The following is an 18,092-nucleotide window of genomic DNA, read 5'->3' as shown; positions in this document are numbered from 1 at the left end:
TTTCTTTAATAGAATCATGTAATTAACTATGATGTAACTGAACCTTTTATACAGCTCATTTAGTTGAAGAACTCTATGTTTTGCTTACAATTAAAAGGACTACTGTTGCAGTAGCCATGTTCTGTTAGTTCATCGTTGTTGTCAATAAGCATGTTAGGTATCCAATAGTTACTTCCTTAAACAAATGGCAGATTTTTTTTAGTTGGTAAGAATATGGTTTGATTAAGGTAGGTTGTACATTGCATGTTAGCCTTCCCCCTTATGAATGTTAAGCACATACCAAATAAGTTGAATAGGCCCAATTGGAATAAGGGTGGCCCAGGCTGAGTATCATGTTATGCGCATTGGGCCTGGGCCCGTAATATCTAAATGACTGCCCATATACGCGTTCATGTTCAGATTTTGCAAATCATATTCGGAACCCGACTAATAACTAACTTGTAAGCATGTAAATAAAGTTGGACCGTTCTTCTTCTTTTATTATTAGAGACAAACTCAATAGAAAACATAGCCACTATAGGACGACCCCTTAAATAAAACGAGACAAGCCTCGCCAAATAAAAATGCAAGTGGTGGGGCCCTCAATAATTGGTCATAATAAATACTTAGAATTTGGGATTGGCTGTTTAGTGAATTTCACTGCCTTCCCCAAAGATAATAACGCGTTAGACTTTTTAGGCACGATTTAATTAATCTTACCTTCTTAAACCCGGGTGCGCATTTCATGCGACCCAAATCCAAATCCCAAAACATTGAATAAAAATATGTTCCGGATTACGGGTGCATTTCATGTGACGTGATCCAAAGACATGTTTTTAAACGATGTTCACATTCTTTTAAAATATAATAACAAAAGCGATAAAGAGTTAAAACTGACACATAAGCGCATAATTGTATAAAATCAGGTAAACAAGCTGAATATGACAATTGAGCGACCATGCTAGAACCACGGAACTCGGGAATGCCTAATACCTTCTCCCGGGTTAACAAAATTCCTTATCCGGATTTCTGGTTCGCAGACTATAATACAGAGTCATTCTTTTCCTCGATTCGGGATTTAAATTGGTGACTTGGGACACCCTAAATCTCCCAAGTGGCGACTCTGAAATAAATAAACAAATCCCGTTTCAGTTTTTAATTGGAAAAACTCCTTCACCCCTCGTGAGGGCGGAAAAAGGAGGTGTGACAGCTCTGGCGACTCTGCTGGGGATATTTAGCCCAGAACCACTGGTTCAGGGTTAGAAATTCGAGCTTAGATAAATTATTATATTTGGTTTTATCTGATTTTGTTACATGATCTGTGCATAATGTGCTAACTAACTGCTTTTACCGCTTTGATATTTTGTGAACTGTATATAAACTGTGCCGAAACCCATCTCCTCTCTGAGTCTTCTAAATCATGAAGAAGGGTGTACTTCGTACGACTTCTTTTCTGTATAGTGTCAAATCCCAATTTAGAACGAGGTTCGGACAAGTTGCTAAGCCGGTGAAGCTTCTGTATTCCCGGTACGCTGCCCCCCCTCGGCTCGAGCTGTCCGCTCGGGTAAGCCAGGTCTAGAACAAACACCCAGGTTCTGAACCTAGAATAACTCAACTTCATGCCGGATCCCTAGTAGGAACGCTTATCTGCATCATGTGCATTTTTGACTTAGGGGACTCAACACAGGAGTTTGGTCCGTCTAGGAATAGCAACCTGAAACAGAAAAGACCATCCTGATGCATCCTACTCACCGCTTGTGCATTTATTTGCTTTGGACATGCATGATGACCAGTTTTGAATATTGAAAAAATAATATAGCAGTGTATAGGGTTAATCTTCTGTTTTTTTTTAAAAATAAAAAATAAAAAAAAATAACAATGTCTAAATAGTGTCAAAACTCTGACGAAATTTTGAGAAAAATATTTTATTTTTAATATAGTTGTTTTATTCAGAAAAAAAAGAGTCTATCATTTTTAGTTCGTCTGGTTTGCAAAAATAGAAAATGAAAAACAGTTTGTTCTTTTTGTGGGAAAAAGTCTTGATTGTTGTTTCAAAATAGTCTATTTGCCCACGGAAGCGAAACTAGGCTGTGTTTAAAAAAGTAGTTTTTTTATTTTATTTTATTTTTCACTTATTTTGCTTGGAATGTTTCAAGATAGTTTGTTTAATTGGGCGAACTACGCCGGTTTGATTCTCGCCGGATGTGGGATACGTAGGCAGCCCTAATCGGGTCCAACCTCTCCTTTTTCTAAAAATAACCAAAATATGTCAAATGTTAATTTCATCAGGAAATAAATCAAGTCAGGCGGTTTTGCCATAAATAGCCAAGTACTCCCGAAAGGGACGCCGAAAGGCTGAACTTGCACAAACGGCCATTTTTGTGATTTTTGACCGATATACCCACACAGCCTTAAAGTCTTCGTCCCTGAAGTACTGAGAGGCCGTATCTGAAAACCGAGTCCTTCATCTTCAAAATTCAAAAAAAAATCGAATATAGATAGTTCTGTTTTGAGTCTAATAAAAGTTTTCCTTCTTTAATTACCTTAATAAATGTGCAAGATGAGCACAAATTGAAATGAACCATTCTCAGTCTTTAGCGAGCTTCCTCTACAACTGCACATGTGGTGGAATGATCTGGAAGCCGATAGTAAAAAGATAGTGGGAAGAGTTTTGGGAGGTTTTGTCAATCTGCTGAATATCAAGCCAAAGACAGATATCCTCGAGGCTCTAATACCGTTCTGGGACCCAACCCGCAATGTATTCCATTTTATTGACTTTGAACTTTCACCTACACTAGAGGAAGTCGCCGGATATGCGGGATTGAATGGGAAATTAAGAGGACAGTATTTACTTTCACCAAGACCAGTATCTCCGCACGCATTTTTGGATTTGCTAAGCATTAGCCGGAAGGTGCAAAATGATGATTTGTCGAGAGGATGTTGTGCTCTCCAATTCTTATATCAACGGTATGGTACACCTCAGGGTTTTGAAGAACCAAACCTCGGACTAATTCATGCCGGGAACAGAAACAAATGGGAAGCGAGACGTACTTTGGCATTCATAACAGCATTCCTGGGAATCGTGGTCTGTCCCCGCAAAGATAAGAAAATAGAGATAGGCCTTGTAGGGATGACTGATGTTGCAATCAAAAGAACTAACAGTACTGTGGTTCCTTTGATTTTGTCAGAAATCTACCGAGCTTTAACTATATGCCGAGAGGGAGGCAGGTTCTTCCAGGGATGCAATCTGTTACTCCAGTTGTGGATGCAAGAACACCTCTATCACCGAGCAGGATACATGAACCATGGGTTAACCGACAGAAACTATATCAACGGTTTTGAGAAATGAATGACAGGCGTCATATTCCCCGAAGGAGTCGAAGTATGGCTTACACGATTGAGGTCAACAACAGGCGACCAAATTGAATGGGCATTTGGGTGGTTGACTGATACTGAGGTAATATACATGGCGGCCGAGGAATGTCATATTCTTTTGATGGGACTTCGCAACATCCAACCATACGCTCCTCATCGGGTATTGCGCCAGCTAGGAAGATTTCAAGTAATTCCCACTGATGAGGATCTAAGCAAGCACGCCATTGAGCTGAGCCCAGGAGTTGTATTTCCCGAAGGAAAAATTAGAAAATTGTGGCACGAATGTAGATTCTTGGGGCCCAAGACTATGGTTCGAGAACTGGCTAAGGGTGAGGTAGACCCAAAGTACGATGTTTGGTTCGGGAGAAGATTCCAGATTTGTCAGAGACCTGCTAAAAGAGCTCACATCCAACAATTTACGGATAATTCGCAGGAACAGTGGGGCTGGTTAATGAGAGAGGAAGGCTACCGGGCTGAAATCGGGAAGCTGAAGCAACAAGTTGAAAGGCTTATATTTGAGAACAACGTGCAAGTCGCCTCTGAGCAGGGTGAAAAGAACAAATTAGCCAAAGAAAACCAGGCACTGAAAACCCGAATTCGCCAAGTCAGTAAGAGTAACAGCGACCGATAGAAACGTCGCTCCGATGAAAGATTTATAGCAGAGTTGAGAAATCAAGTCAGCAAAAGCCGAGAAGACTTGGAGAGATCCGAGGCGTGCATAGTAAGAATGCGGGTCAGATGGGCAAAAGGAATGATGGCACGGAGAAAGCGCCTACAAAAAGTCATAAGGGATTCTGAAATAAGCATCGGACTGTTGAGAAAAACAAACTCCACTCTTCAGGAGCGAGTCCTTAAACAAGCCCAGGATGCTCGAACAGACAGAAGGCGCTGTTATGATTTAATGGCCAGAATGGAAGAACGAATGGAGAGGTTTCAGGATCGACTCGCCGACAATGCTCGAATACTGGGACTAAAGAACCATCAAAGAGAACAGCTGTTCGTCGAAAGGGACAACATCCGAGGAAGGATTGATGAGATTGGGCACTACATCTGCATGAGATGCCTAGCATGTGAGCAAATACCTCGTGATACCCTTTTTGCCTCCATCATGGGCTACGACCACCAGATCATGAATGAGTTGAAGAGCTTGCAGAGAGGTCTTACACCAAAAACCGCGGAAAGGCCGAACGAGGCCTCGCGAGTACCTAAGTTGAAATCTTTAATGTATCCTTAGTTCGAGTCTTGCTTGTTGGCTTTATGGGGCCATTGTCTTCCCATATGTTGTGTTTCCAAGTCAGGTAAAGAATTTTGGAACCTGTATTTTTGCTATTTTCGTCAGTTGAAATCAGTAGTTTGAAATAGCAAATTTTGGTAATGAATTGAATGATTCCAAAAGAGTTTTGTGTCTTTACTTTGTGGCAGAACTACGCCCGGTCTGATTCACGCGGGGACGTGATACGTAGGCAATCCACATAAGATTTGACCGCCACTAAAAGAAAATAAAAAAAAAAAGAAAAAAAAAGAGAAGGAAGAAAGAAGGAATAATAGAGAGGAAAATGGGGGCTCCCAAAACACTTTAAAGGCACAAAGAAGGCAAACCGGGATGACGCATGCGTTTGAAGCAAAACATGTTAGAAATGGTTAACTGCCTAGGAGCATTGCATCCCCAATGTGCTATTATCAAATCTGTTAAACTTTAACGCTAACAAGTTTGTTGTTTTCCACAAATACCAGACAGTTAGTTGTTAAAGCGTTCTGGCAACACATCCTTATCAAACCAGATCCAAGGGACTTGTACCAATAATCATGACTACTTCAGAAAACAGTGCTGAGGAAGAAAGTCCAGTAAGCCAGTTGCTGAAAGAGGCAATGGAGAAGATAGAAAGGATGGAATTGGAGATGAATGCGATGCAGTTAGCCTTGGCTAAAGTACAAAAGAGCCCTGAACCACCAGGGCATATGCCGGAATACCCTCACTCTGGACTTTCAACAAGCCTCCCGAATCACCGCTATTATCAGGAGAGAAGCCCCCATGATTCCCAAGATCTACCACCCCATCAACCTTTCCCACCACCAAATGTTCCTACCTTTATGGGACCCACACCAGCCACCCTGCAAAGATCAACTAGTGAGTCGTTGTTTCAGGCTCACGATGCTCAGTACTATCCCCCTGAACCCACATTCAATGCACCAGAACCCCATACCTATAATCCACACTTGGAGGTCCCGGCGGAGATTGAAAAGTCGGCTAAGGTGCCAGAGCAGGATGAGGTAATGAGGAAGTTCAAAAGCCTGGAGCAATCCTTCAGGAGCCTGCATGGATTGGGCAACCAGGTCAGCGTGGCCTACAAGGATCTATGCCCTTTCCCGGACGTCCAACTCCCGGCTGGGTTCAAGATGCCTAAGTTTGACTTATATGAAGGGCATGGCGATCCTATGGCACATTTACGAGGTTTTTTTCAGCAAAATGAGAGGCGCAGGCGGCAAAGATGAGCTACTGATAGCTTATTTTGGTCAAAGTTTGAGTGGATCGGCATTGGAATGGTATACTAGGCAAGATCCCCGCAGATGGTACACTTGTGATGATCTAGCGCAAGCTTTCGCGGGTCACTTTCAATACAATCTCGAGATAGTCCCTGACCATCTCACATTATTGAGGACCAGAAAGAAGCCTGGGGAAAGTTTTCGTGAGTTTGTTTCCGCTGGAGAGAACAGGCAGCCAGGGTTGACCCTCCCATGAGAGAGGGAGAAATGATGGACTACTTCCTGCAAACACTGGATCCAACTTACTTTGGTCACTTGGTGACGACGGTTGGAAAATCCTTCAATGAAGTAGTAAAGATAGGGGTCATGACAGAGGATGGGCTGAGGTCTGATAAAATCCTGAATTACTCAGCGCTCAAGGCAACAACCCAGGTTATTCAGAGTGGCACGGGAGGTGCGCTGGGAAGGAAGAAGAAAGAAGAAGTCGCCACGGTTGAGGCAGGCAGTTGGTCCAGGTCCGGCAAACCATACTACAACCAACCCAGACCCCACAGGCCAAATTATCCATACAGCCCGCCACAACACTACTATCCACCTCAGGAACCACACTTCTCCGTACACCAAGCCCAAACATACACTCAGCCTCCGGTTCGCCCGCAATGGCATGCGCCGACTCCCCAAAACACATATGCACCACCACAAAACACATACCCTCCACCACAAAATGCCTATCCTCCACCAAGAGCATACACGAACCCTCCAGGGGCGGGCTTTCGAGGAAATCACGCTGCTAGGAATGACAGGCTACAGAGACAGAGAGCTTTTACTGAGTTGGGAGAGACCTATACCGCCATGTTCCACAAATTGAGGTGGCTAGGTTTGGTGAGTCCTGTCGAGCCTAGAGAGCCAAACCTCCCACCCCAAAATTTGGACTGATCGATAAGCTGCGAGTACTGCTCAGGAATGCTAGGGCATGATACTGAAAAATGTTGGAGGTTGAGGCAGGCCATACAAGATCTTATTGATACCAACAAGATCGAGGTCCAGGCACCGGAGGCACCCAACATCAACCAGAACCCATTGCCAGCGCACCACGAAGCTCACATGATCGAGTTGGTATACAAGGGAGGAGAGCCGATGAAACCCTCACAGACAGTGATGATGATCCAGGCGGCTCCGAAAGAAGAATCGACCGGTGGGGAAGCAGGGGTGCAGTTGAAGAGGGAAGATGTCAAGCCAGTGGTGATACTAGGGAAGAATCCATCCACCACAACAAAGAAACCAGAGCCAGCCAAATTGGTGATATCAGGAACATCATCCACACCCATAGTCGTTGTGAAAGGAGTCTGTAGGGAACTGGTCACCATAAAGCCGGTAGTCCAATTGCCAGTGATTGATAGCAAGGTCGTGCCTTGGAAGTACGAAAAAGCTGTGGTGATGTACAAAGGAAAGCAAGTAGAGGAGGATAGTTGTGAGGCGTAGCGACTGACTCGATCGGGACGGTGTTTTGCTCCAGTGGAGTTGAGAAGGTCCAACCCAGCAGTAGCAAAGAAACCCGTGTCGGAAGAAGAGGCGGAGGAATTCTTGAAAAAGATGAAAGTGCAGGATTATTCTGTTGTTGAACAGTTGAAGAAAACACCGGCCCAGATCTCGTTGTTATCACTATTGATCCATTCGGATGAGCATCGCCGAGCCTTGATGAAGATACTGAATGAAGTTCATGTGCCCAATGAAATTTTAGTAAACCACCTTGAAACAATTGCCAACAAAATTTTCGAGGTAAACAGGGTAACGTTCTCGGATGACGATCTGCCAGTGGAAGGCACGAAACATAATAAAGCTCTCTACTTGACAGTCAAATGTGAAGATTCGGCAGTTACTCGGGCGTTGGTGGATAACGGCTCGAGTGCCAATATTTGTCCATAATCCACCCTGAAGTAGTTAAAGATTGACCATGGTAGAATCCACAAGAACAACATTTGCGTCTGAGGATTTGACGGAAGTGGAACAGACACTGTGGGGGATATTATGCTTGAGTTGACCATCGGCCCGGTCCAGTTTACCATAGAGTTCCAGGTATTGGATGTCGTGGTATCTTATAACCTTCTGTTGGGACGACCGTGGATCCACGCGGCCAAAATGGTTCCATCCACCTTGCATCAAATGGTCAAGTTCGAATGGGACAGACAAGATGTCGTGCTGCATGGGGAAGACACTGCGTGCACCATGAGAGGCGCCATTATGCCCTTCATAGAAACCAATGATGACAAAGGTCTATGGGTTTACCAGATTTACGATGCAGCGTCAGCAAACAAGATTCCCGAGGGTGAAAGCATTCCACACCCCAGAGTAGCTTCCGCAACTGTCATGATGGTTTCAGAGATGCTGGGTAATGGGTTTGTGACAGAAAAAGGCCTGGGGGCTGAGCTTCAGGGGATTGTTCAACCTGTCTCCTTGCCCAAGAATTTAGAGACCTTTGGATTGGGGTTCAAACCTACTGCGGCAGATGTAAAGCAAGCGCGGAAAATGAAGAAGAGAGTTTGGTTTCTTCCCAAACCAGTTCTGCATCTCTCCAGATCCTTTATTAGAGCAAGTTCCAAGGGGTCACCGGTCCCGAAAATTCTCGGACCGTTGATTGGGATGGACGGGGATTTGAATCAGAGCTTCGAAAGGCTGTTCGCTGATGTCCATATGATAGAAGTTGGAGAGGGTTCCAGCAGAGCAGACATACAGTTTGTGGGGCCTGAGGCCAAAACCAACAATTGGACGGTTACTCCTCTTCCTATCCGGGGGGAGTCCTGGTAGTAGGCTTTGATTTTTGCTTTCTTGTTTTCAGATTATTCCGGGGTGTAATCCAAATCTCATTTTATTTTGTAAAAGTGTGAACCCTGTTATCCCGCATTTTTAATAAAATTCTCTTCTCTTGTCTCATTTTAATTTTGTTTTGTTCTTTTTTTTTTCTGAACAGTTCTCTTTTTACTGGTTCTAATGACATGGCATACACAACGGATCTTCGACCTAGTCTAATAAATCAATCTAACTCCAACTTAATTATACAAGAGATCGATTATGATGATGAGTCTGAATATGACGAGGGTGAAGCCTTCGAAGTAATAAACCGAGAACTGTGCCAATTTGAAGAGAAACCCAAGCCTAATCTGAATGATACCGAGGCTGTAAATCTAGGGATGCAGATGATGTCAGAGAAACCAAAATCAGCATCCACATTGAGCCAAACGTCAGGGAGGAATTAATCAAAACCCTCATTGAGTTCAGAGATATTTTTGCATGGTCATATGATGATATGTCGGGATTAAGCACCGATCTAGTGGTTCACAAATTGCCCACTGACCCGGCATACCCTCCGGTCAAACAAAAACTGAGGAAGTTTAAAACAGAGATGAGTGTGAAGATCAAAGAAGAGGTGACTAAGCAGCTGCAGGCGAAGGTTATTCGGGTCACTCGATATCCCGATTGGTTGGCCAATGTGGTACCAGTGCCGAAGAAGGATGGAAAAATCAGGGTATGTGTCGACTACCGCAATCTCAACAAAGCAAGTCCTAAGGATAATTTTCCATTGCCCAACATCCATATCCTGATCGATAATTGCGTTGGGCGCGAGATCGGATCCTTTGTGGACTGTTATGCAGGATATCATCAGATCTTAATGGACGAAGAAGATGCGGAAAAGACGACTTTCATTACACCATTGGGGAACTTACTGCTACCAGGTAATGCCATTCGGATTGAAGAATGCTGGGGCAACGTACATGCGAGCAATGACTATTGTGATTCACAATATGATACACAAAGAAATTGAAGTGTACGTAGATGATGTGATCATAAAGTCTTGGCGTCAGGAAGACCATGTAGCGGACTTAAGGAAGTTTCTTTCAAAGACTTCGAAGGTATGATATTAAGCTCAACCCAGCCAAATGCGCCTTCGGGGTTCCATCAGGAAAGCTGTTAGGATTCATCGTCAGTCGACGGGGTATTTAGTTGGACCCATCCAAGATCAAATCCATCCAAGATTTGCCACCGCCAAAGAACAAAACAGAGGTAATGAGTCTATTGGGAAGACTAAATTATATCAGCAGGCTCATCGCTCAACTCACGGCGACTTGTGAACCCATATTTCGGCTGTTGAAGAAAGATGATGCAGTAGACTGGACGGCGGAATGTCAAGAGGCTTTCGACCAGATCAAAGGGTATCTGTCCAATCCACCTGTGTTGGTTCCACCTGAGCCGTGGAGACCATTAATTCTTTATCTGACGGTCCTGGAGAATTCGTTTAGCTGTGTGTTGGGGCAACACGACATTACATGAAGGAAGGAGCAGGCCATTTATTATCTTAGCAAGAAGCTTACAGTATATGAGGTCAAGTACACTCAGCTCGAGAGGATATGTTGCGCCCTAACTTGGGTGGCTCAGAAGTTGAAACACTACCTGTCCTCGTATACTACTTATCTCATATCCCGTTTGGATCCATTAAAGTACATTTTCCAAAAACCTATGCCTACAGGGAGGTTAGCAAAATGGCAAATTTTGCTCACAGAGTTTGATATCGTCTATGTGACGAGGACGGCCATGAAAGCCCAAGCGCTAGCCGATCACTTGGATGAGAATCCCGTTGATGAAGAATACGAGCCTTTGAGGACGTATTTCCCAGACGAGGAAGTAATGCATACAGGTGAGCTGGAATTACCCGAGGAACCAAGCTGGAAGCTTTTCTTTGATGGAGCCGCAAACGCTAAAGGGGTTGGAATAGGAGCAGTACTTATTTCTGAAACAGGACGTCACTATCCTGTTATAGCTCAGCTACGCTTCTATTGTACCAACTATGAGCACGTGATTTTTTCTTCACGGAAACTACTCCAAAAGAAATCGGAAAAGAAATAAAACAAGTTACCTTCGGGTACAATTTTGAGGATTTGTGTGACGTTTTGATAATTGTTTTGTCCGTAAATGCTCGCCTTGCTATAGTTAAAAAATACAAAAAAAACATATGTTGCATGCATTTAGGAAAAAATGGTACATTTAGGAATTAATTAACCATTATTTGGTTTTAAAAGCGAAAATCACAAAAATACGCATTTCTATTCTATCTGTTGTCATGGTAATTTTATTAAAAGTTTTAATTCGTGGATAATTGTTGTTAGGTGTTAATTAATATTTGTGTAGTTTAATTTTGGGTTATAGGAATATTTGGGTTAATTATAAGAAGGAAAGACCAGATTTGGGCCAAAATTTAACTAAAAAATCAGGCCCAAACCAGTTTGCAACGACCCAGTCCAAACCAGGCCTTCCAGGCACACCCCAAACGACGCCGTATTAGCATCCCCATTCTGAGCCATTGATTGATTCAAATGAACGGCCCAGATCAAGCCATTCACTTACCCAAACGACGCTGTATAGGGCCATCTAATCTCAACCGTTAACCCAATCCCATCCAACAGCCTCAGGCCATCCCCATATGCCCGACCCATTTAACCCCGGACCAGCCCGACCTCCTTTTAAGTGGAAGGACACCGTTCCCTTTAAGTGAAGGGATCCTGGCCCTCGATTTCACCTGATCCAACGGCCAGGATCCATTTTCCCCCTCCGTATATAAGCCCTTAATCACACCCCACGCCCTCTATACAAACCACACCCCCACCTCCTGTTCATCATCGTCTCTCAAGAGACGAACCCGTTCCAAACCCTAGCCGCCCCCATACACTCTCACCGTAAACCCGGTGGCAACAATGCCGGTGACCACCAAAGTAACACCCCTGATGCACCTAACCACCCTGAACACGTATCTGTTACCCCCTTGCCTCAAATCATCCCCCATCGTCTCGAATCTTAATTTGAAGATTCGAGCCCAACCCTGACCTACACCAACCCACCCCAGTTTCACACCAATCACCACCCTGGCCTCACTCGTGACCAATCCAAGCTTGGTTTGGTCCGAATCTACCCACAAATCCTCAAGCCCCAAATCGGACTGTTCAAACCCTAGAACACAAGAACTTTTGGGAATCCGGCTAGTTTTAACGGAGGGTTGGGGTCTAATAGACCTTAATCGAAGTGTTCTCGATTGAGAACACCTCGATTAAATTCTGTTCGACCTCAAATGGGCAAATCCAGTTCAGGCCTGGGTCGTTTGTTGTTGAGCCTCCACAGTGAGTTTTCCTTTTTCTTTTCTGTCTTTGTTTGAGTGTTGTTTGGATTTGATAACATGTTTAGTCAGTTTATTTGGTATTTCTGATATTTTCTTTCAATTGTTCTCCATCTTCGTAAGACCTTTTTATTTGGTCGATTGTTCTTCTGTTCATGGTTGAATACGGATGGTGATTATACATGCTTGGTTTGATCAATGTCGTCAAGTGTTCCATTTATGTTGTTCCTCTGTTTTGTGCAAAGTTGTCTGAAGCCATTTGGGACCCTGTTCGTATTTTTTGTTTAATCGACTGATCATTCTATGTTAAAATTAGTATAGTCGATTAGATAAACGTCGTCGATTAGTTTTATAGGATTGAATGTTCAAATATTCTGATTCTGATAACTTCATATGATTGATCGAATCATTGTCGTTTAGCTGGTTGATTGACATTATCCGTGACTGGTTTGTAGCTGCAATGCAATAGCTAGAACTCAGTTTAGGGCAGCTTGAATTTGAACTTTCAGAAATTCGAAATTTCCTGTTGTTGCAATAGGGTAATACAGTAATAATCAGGGGCTAACAGGGGTAGTTTAGGGGTGGGAAAAGATCAGAAATGGTTAGTTTAAGTTGGGCTGACATAGGGTACTGAAATAGGATTAAACTAATACAATAGTGGGAAACAAAACTTGATAGCATGGGGGGTAATTGAATATTGTCAGCTGCCCATACCATTGGGGCACAAAACACATGATAATGGGGAATAAAGAGGTATGGGCAGAGTTGAGGGCTGGGGGGGAAACGAGGAAGCCTGGGGGTTTGCTTGTATTTTGCCTATAAATAGGCTCATTTAAGGTAGAGTAAGGGGTTACACATCAGAGTTTAAGGGGAGAAAAATCAGAAATTAGAGGTTGGACAATTTTAAGTGTTGAGAGTTAAAAGAGTGCTGGATTTCTGAACATAACAAGCAGAAGTCACTGTGTTTCTGCACCTGCTTTCTTTCTCTGTTTGGTCTGGTTTGGTTGGGCACACTGCTGGGTTTCAGTCTAGCTCTCCTGGGTTCTCTACTTGCTAAAAACTGTTTCAGTTGAGCGTCTTGGTTTTCTGTTTGGACTGAAAGTCCACTGGTCCTTCGTTTGGTTTTTCTGAAATTTCTGCTGGGCATTCTCTTAAGTTGCTGTTGAGTTTTGGTTTATTATTGGGCTGTCCCTGTTGCTGCTGTTGCTGTGTTGTTGCATACTGCTCTGCTGATCATTCCCCTTCTTCTTTTGCTTTCCTATACCAGGTACACGACTGATACACTGTCAATGTAAGCTGAAATTTGAAGCATGAATACAAAGAAAATTGGAAGAGTTGAAGTTATTTCGAATTAGCTTTAGAAATGTATTGAAAATAGGTTGTCTGTATGATAGTGTACTTTCTTTACTAGAACCATGAAACTAGCTGTGGTGTAATTGAACTCTTATACATGTCTTTTAATTGGAAAACTCTGTGTGTATGCTTATAATTGAAAGGGATTAATGTTGTAGTAACCATGCTCTATTAATTCATTATTGTTTTTTCAATAAGCATGTTAGGTATCCAATAGTTACTTCCTTAAACAAATAGTTTTTTTATTGGTAGGGATATTGCTTAATCAAACAAGCAGTACTTTACATTTCAGCTCCCTTATAAATGTTAAACATGTACAAAATGGGTTAACTAGGCCAAATTGGAATAAGGATGGCTCAGGTCGAGTTTCACGTTACGCACATTGGGCCTGGGCCAGTAATATCTAAACAACTGCCCACATGCGCGTTCATGTTTCGGATTTTGCAAATCATATTCGGAACCTGACTATTACTAACCTATAAGCATGTAAATAAAGTTGGATTGTTCTTTTTCTTTCATTATTAGAGACAAACTCAATAGAAAACATAGCCACTATAGGACGACCTTTTAAATAAAACGAGACGAGCCTCGCCAAATAAACATGCAAGTTGCGGGGCCCTCAATAATTGGTCATAATAAATACTTAGAAATTGGAATGGACTGTTTAGCGAATTCCGCTATCTTCCCAAAAGATAATAACGCGTCAGACTCTTTAGGCGCGATTTAATTAACCTTACCTTCTTAAACTCGGGTGCGCATTTCATGCGACCCAAATCCAAATCCCAAAACATTGAATAAAAAATGTGTTTCGGATTGCGGATGCATTTCATGTGACGCAATCCAAAGATATGTTTTTAAACGATGTTCACATTCTTTTAAAAATATAATAATAAAAGCGGTAAAGAGTTAAAACTTGCACATGAGCGCATAATTGTATAAAAATCAGATAAACAAGCCGAATATGACAGTTGAGTGACTGTGCTAGAACCACAGAACTCGGGAATGCCTAACACCTTCTCCTGGGTTAACAGAATTCCTTATCCGGATTTCTGATACGTAGACTGTAATATAGAGTCATTCTTTTCCTCGATTCGGGATTAAATTGGTGACTTGGGACACCCTAAATCTCCCAAGTGGCGACTCTGAAATAAATAAACAAATCTCGTTTCGATTGTCCTTTAATTGGAAAAACTCCTTCACCCCTCGCGGGAGCGGAAAAAGGAGGCTTGACACCAACAACATGGCAGAGTATGAAGCATGCATTTTGGGTCTATGACTAGTTGCAGACATGGATGTCCAGGATGTTTTGGTCTTAGGAGACTCAGACCTCCTAGTGCATCAGATTCAGGGTGATTGGGAAACATGGGATTTGAAACTCATACCATATCGACAATGTTTGCACGATCTGAGCAAGCGATTTCGATCAGTGGAATTCAGACATATCCCGAGAGTTCATAATGAGGTTGCCGATGCATTGGCTACCTTAGCATTAATGTTACACCACCCCGACAAAATGTATTTTGACCCCTTGCACATCCAGATTCGTGATCAGCATGCTTATTGCAGCATGGTAGAAGAGGAAGTGGATGACGAGCCATGGTTTTATGACATAAAGGAGTACCTCAAGATGGGGATATATCCGGAGCAGGCCACTGGAGACCAAAAAAGAGCCCTTCGGCGTTTGTCAAATGGTTTCTTCCTCAGTGGAGGAGTGTTGTACAGAAGAACCCCAGACTTGGGATTGCTAAGATGTATAGACGCCAGTCAAGCCACGACAGTTATGGCAGAGGTGCATGCTGGAGTTTGTGGGCCACATATGAGCGGATATGTATTGACAAAGAAGATTCTTCGAGCAGGGTACTATTGGCTCATTATGGAGCATGATTGTATCAATTTCGTGAGGAAATGCTATCAATGTCAGATACACGGAGATCTGATTCATTCTCCGCTGGCAGAATTGCATACAATGTCAGCGCCATGGCCATTTGTTGCATGGGGCATGGATGTCATTGGGCCTATTGAGCCGGTAGCGACCAACGGCCACAGGTTCATTCTGGTGACCATCGACTACTTCACCAAGTGGGTTGAAGTTAAAACTTTCAAGTCGGTAACCAAGAAGGCAGTGGTGGATTTTGTTCATTCCCATATCATCTGCAGATTTGGGGTCCCAAAAGTGATCATCACGGATAATGGTGCAAATCTTAACAACAATTTGATGAGGGAGGTATGCCAATAGTTTAAGATTACACACCGCAATTCCACCCCATATCGTCCCAAGGCGAATGGAGCAGTTGAAGCAGCCAATAAGAACATCAAGAAGATTCTGAGGAAGATGGTAGAAGGATCTAGATAATGGCATGAGAAATTACCCCTTGCCTTGTTGGGTTATCGCACGACAGTCCGGACTTCCGTAGGTGCAACTCCTTATTTGTTGGTATACGGAACCGAAATAGTAATACCAGCAGAGGTCGAAATTCCGTCCCTCCGAATTGTCGCTGAAGCCGGGATTGACGACGATGAATGGGTCAAAGCTCGACTGGAGCAACTGAACTTAATAGATGAGAAAAGATTGGCAGCAGTATGTCATAGCCAGTTGTATCAGAAAAGAATGGCAAGGGCATACAATAAGAAGGTGCGCCCTAGAAAATTTGAAGTAGGGCAACAAGTATTGAAACGGATCCTCCCACATCAGATCGAAGCAAAAGGCAAATTCGCCCCGAATTGGCAAGGGCCTTATGTCGTGACTAGGGTGTTGTCTAACGGTGCTTTATGTCTAACGGATATCGAGGGAAGATGCATCGACATGGCTATCAATTCTGATGCAGTCAAAAGATATTATGCATAATTTCTTTGATCAGGATAGTTATTGGTTCGTTTGTTTGTACTTGGTACTTATTGGATAATGAAATGACGGAGGCAGTTCTTTCTTCTATCCAAACACTTTTAACCTTTGCTTCCCCCCTTTGAGCCTTATTTACTCTTTCATACCCCTTTTTTGGAATCACTAATGAAAAACTAAAAAAAAACAAAAAAAAAAAAGAAAAGAAAAGAAAAGAAAAATGAAAACAAGATAAAGGCCTAGAAAGTTAAGAGGAACCGTGGGAACTACGTTTGACCTGATTCCTCAAAGAGGATACGTAGGCGCCTCACGGCTCGGTCATAGTGCACCATAGTGTGCATAATGTGCATAGTGTGCATAGCTCCCCATAGTGTAAATATAAAAATCCCCAAGCAAGAAAACAGGGGCAGGAGTTATGTTTTGAAGTTTCAAAAAAGGGGTTGATTCCAAGAGTTGTAGCGTTTCCCCCGTCAAAGTTATTTTTGAATTTTTGATATCCTTTCTTTAAACCCACACAAAACCAACATCGATGTCCAAAAAAGACCTCCTGATCAATATCCGAGAGGTGCCAAGTCAGGCAAATGAAAGCCGAGAATAATACACTGAACCCCAGCAAAGAAGAGGATCATAAACTGGAAATGAATTGATAGCCGAAAAGAATCTCCGAAAGAGAGTCATATCGGCAGCACTCCAATCCCCCGCTGGAAAATAAAATAAGAGAGTCTTATCGGTGAAAACCTTCACAGGCACCATAAGGCGACGAAGGATGAGAGAAATAAAACGAGAGAGTCTTATTAGTGAAAACCCCTCGAAGGGCACTATAAGGCGCAAGATAGATTGGCAAAAGGATCCGCATTTGCAAAGAGGTGGGCACCTATTTATCCCCAGCAAGTAAGGCCATCAAGAAGATTGATTGATACAAATAGACTGGGTCGAGTAATCCGTAATGCACGACATGATCGTTGGGACCAGTCATACCGTCCAGATAAGTTCTTTCCTTTTCTTCTCCCCCAGCATTTGTTCAGAAAGATTTTTCTCTTTTCTATCTTTTTCACTTCTTTGTCTAAAAAGACTTTTTCCAGAAATTTGTTTTGAGGAGGACTTTTTAGAGTTTACTACCAGGGGCCAAAATGGCACAAAGCAAAATGCGAAGGGGACAGGCCAAAGACAAAGCAATAAGACAAAAGGTGTTTGTTGCAAAACCAAATGACAAACTGGCCTAGAAAGTTAAGGGGAACATGAAGAAAAGCGGAAGACGACGGTTGAAGGACTTGTGGACCAAGTTCCAAGAAGATACCCAGCAAGAACTTCGATAGATCACGAACCAAGGTCAAAGGTGGTCAGACACCACAGAAAGGGGGAAGGGGGAAGAGAGAATTAATCCGCAGCAAGATAACCCTAATAGTCCTACCCTCAATAACGTTATCCCAAGTGATAACATGTTATGCCCTGCAGGGCTGGGAGAAAATAAACTTTTATGAGAGTAGTTTTGAAGTTGAAGAGGATTCCCACAACATGTTTTGAAACAAAAGAGCGGGGAAGGGATAAATGGGAAACCATCCCCAGCAGAAATACCATCCCAGCAGACGTGTCATCCCCAGCAAGCAACTTTATCCCCAACCAGTTTTTGGGAGCACAGAGCAAGGGAAAGGGAAAGGAAAATCATCCCTCAGCAGGAGTGACACGATCACTCACCATGTTAAAACTAACAAAACTCTCTTTGATTTCTCCAGGAAAATAAAGGTTGATGATGGCAGAAAGACACGCCACAAGGAAGGTCACCAAAACCGGGGCAAAAAATTTTCTGCCGTTGTCAAAAAAATTTCTCGGAGGAACGAGGAAACAAATTCAAATATTTTTATATCTTAGTTGATCAGGCGCCCACCTGTATAACGAGAGGAA

The sequence above is a fragment of the Nicotiana sylvestris genome, chromosome 11 (assembly GCF_000393655.2).
Source record: "Nicotiana sylvestris chromosome 11, ASM39365v2, whole genome shotgun sequence".
Classification (NCBI taxonomy): Eukaryota; Viridiplantae; Streptophyta; class Magnoliopsida; order Solanales; family Solanaceae; genus Nicotiana; species Nicotiana sylvestris.
This window is presented reverse-complemented; position numbering follows the sequence as displayed.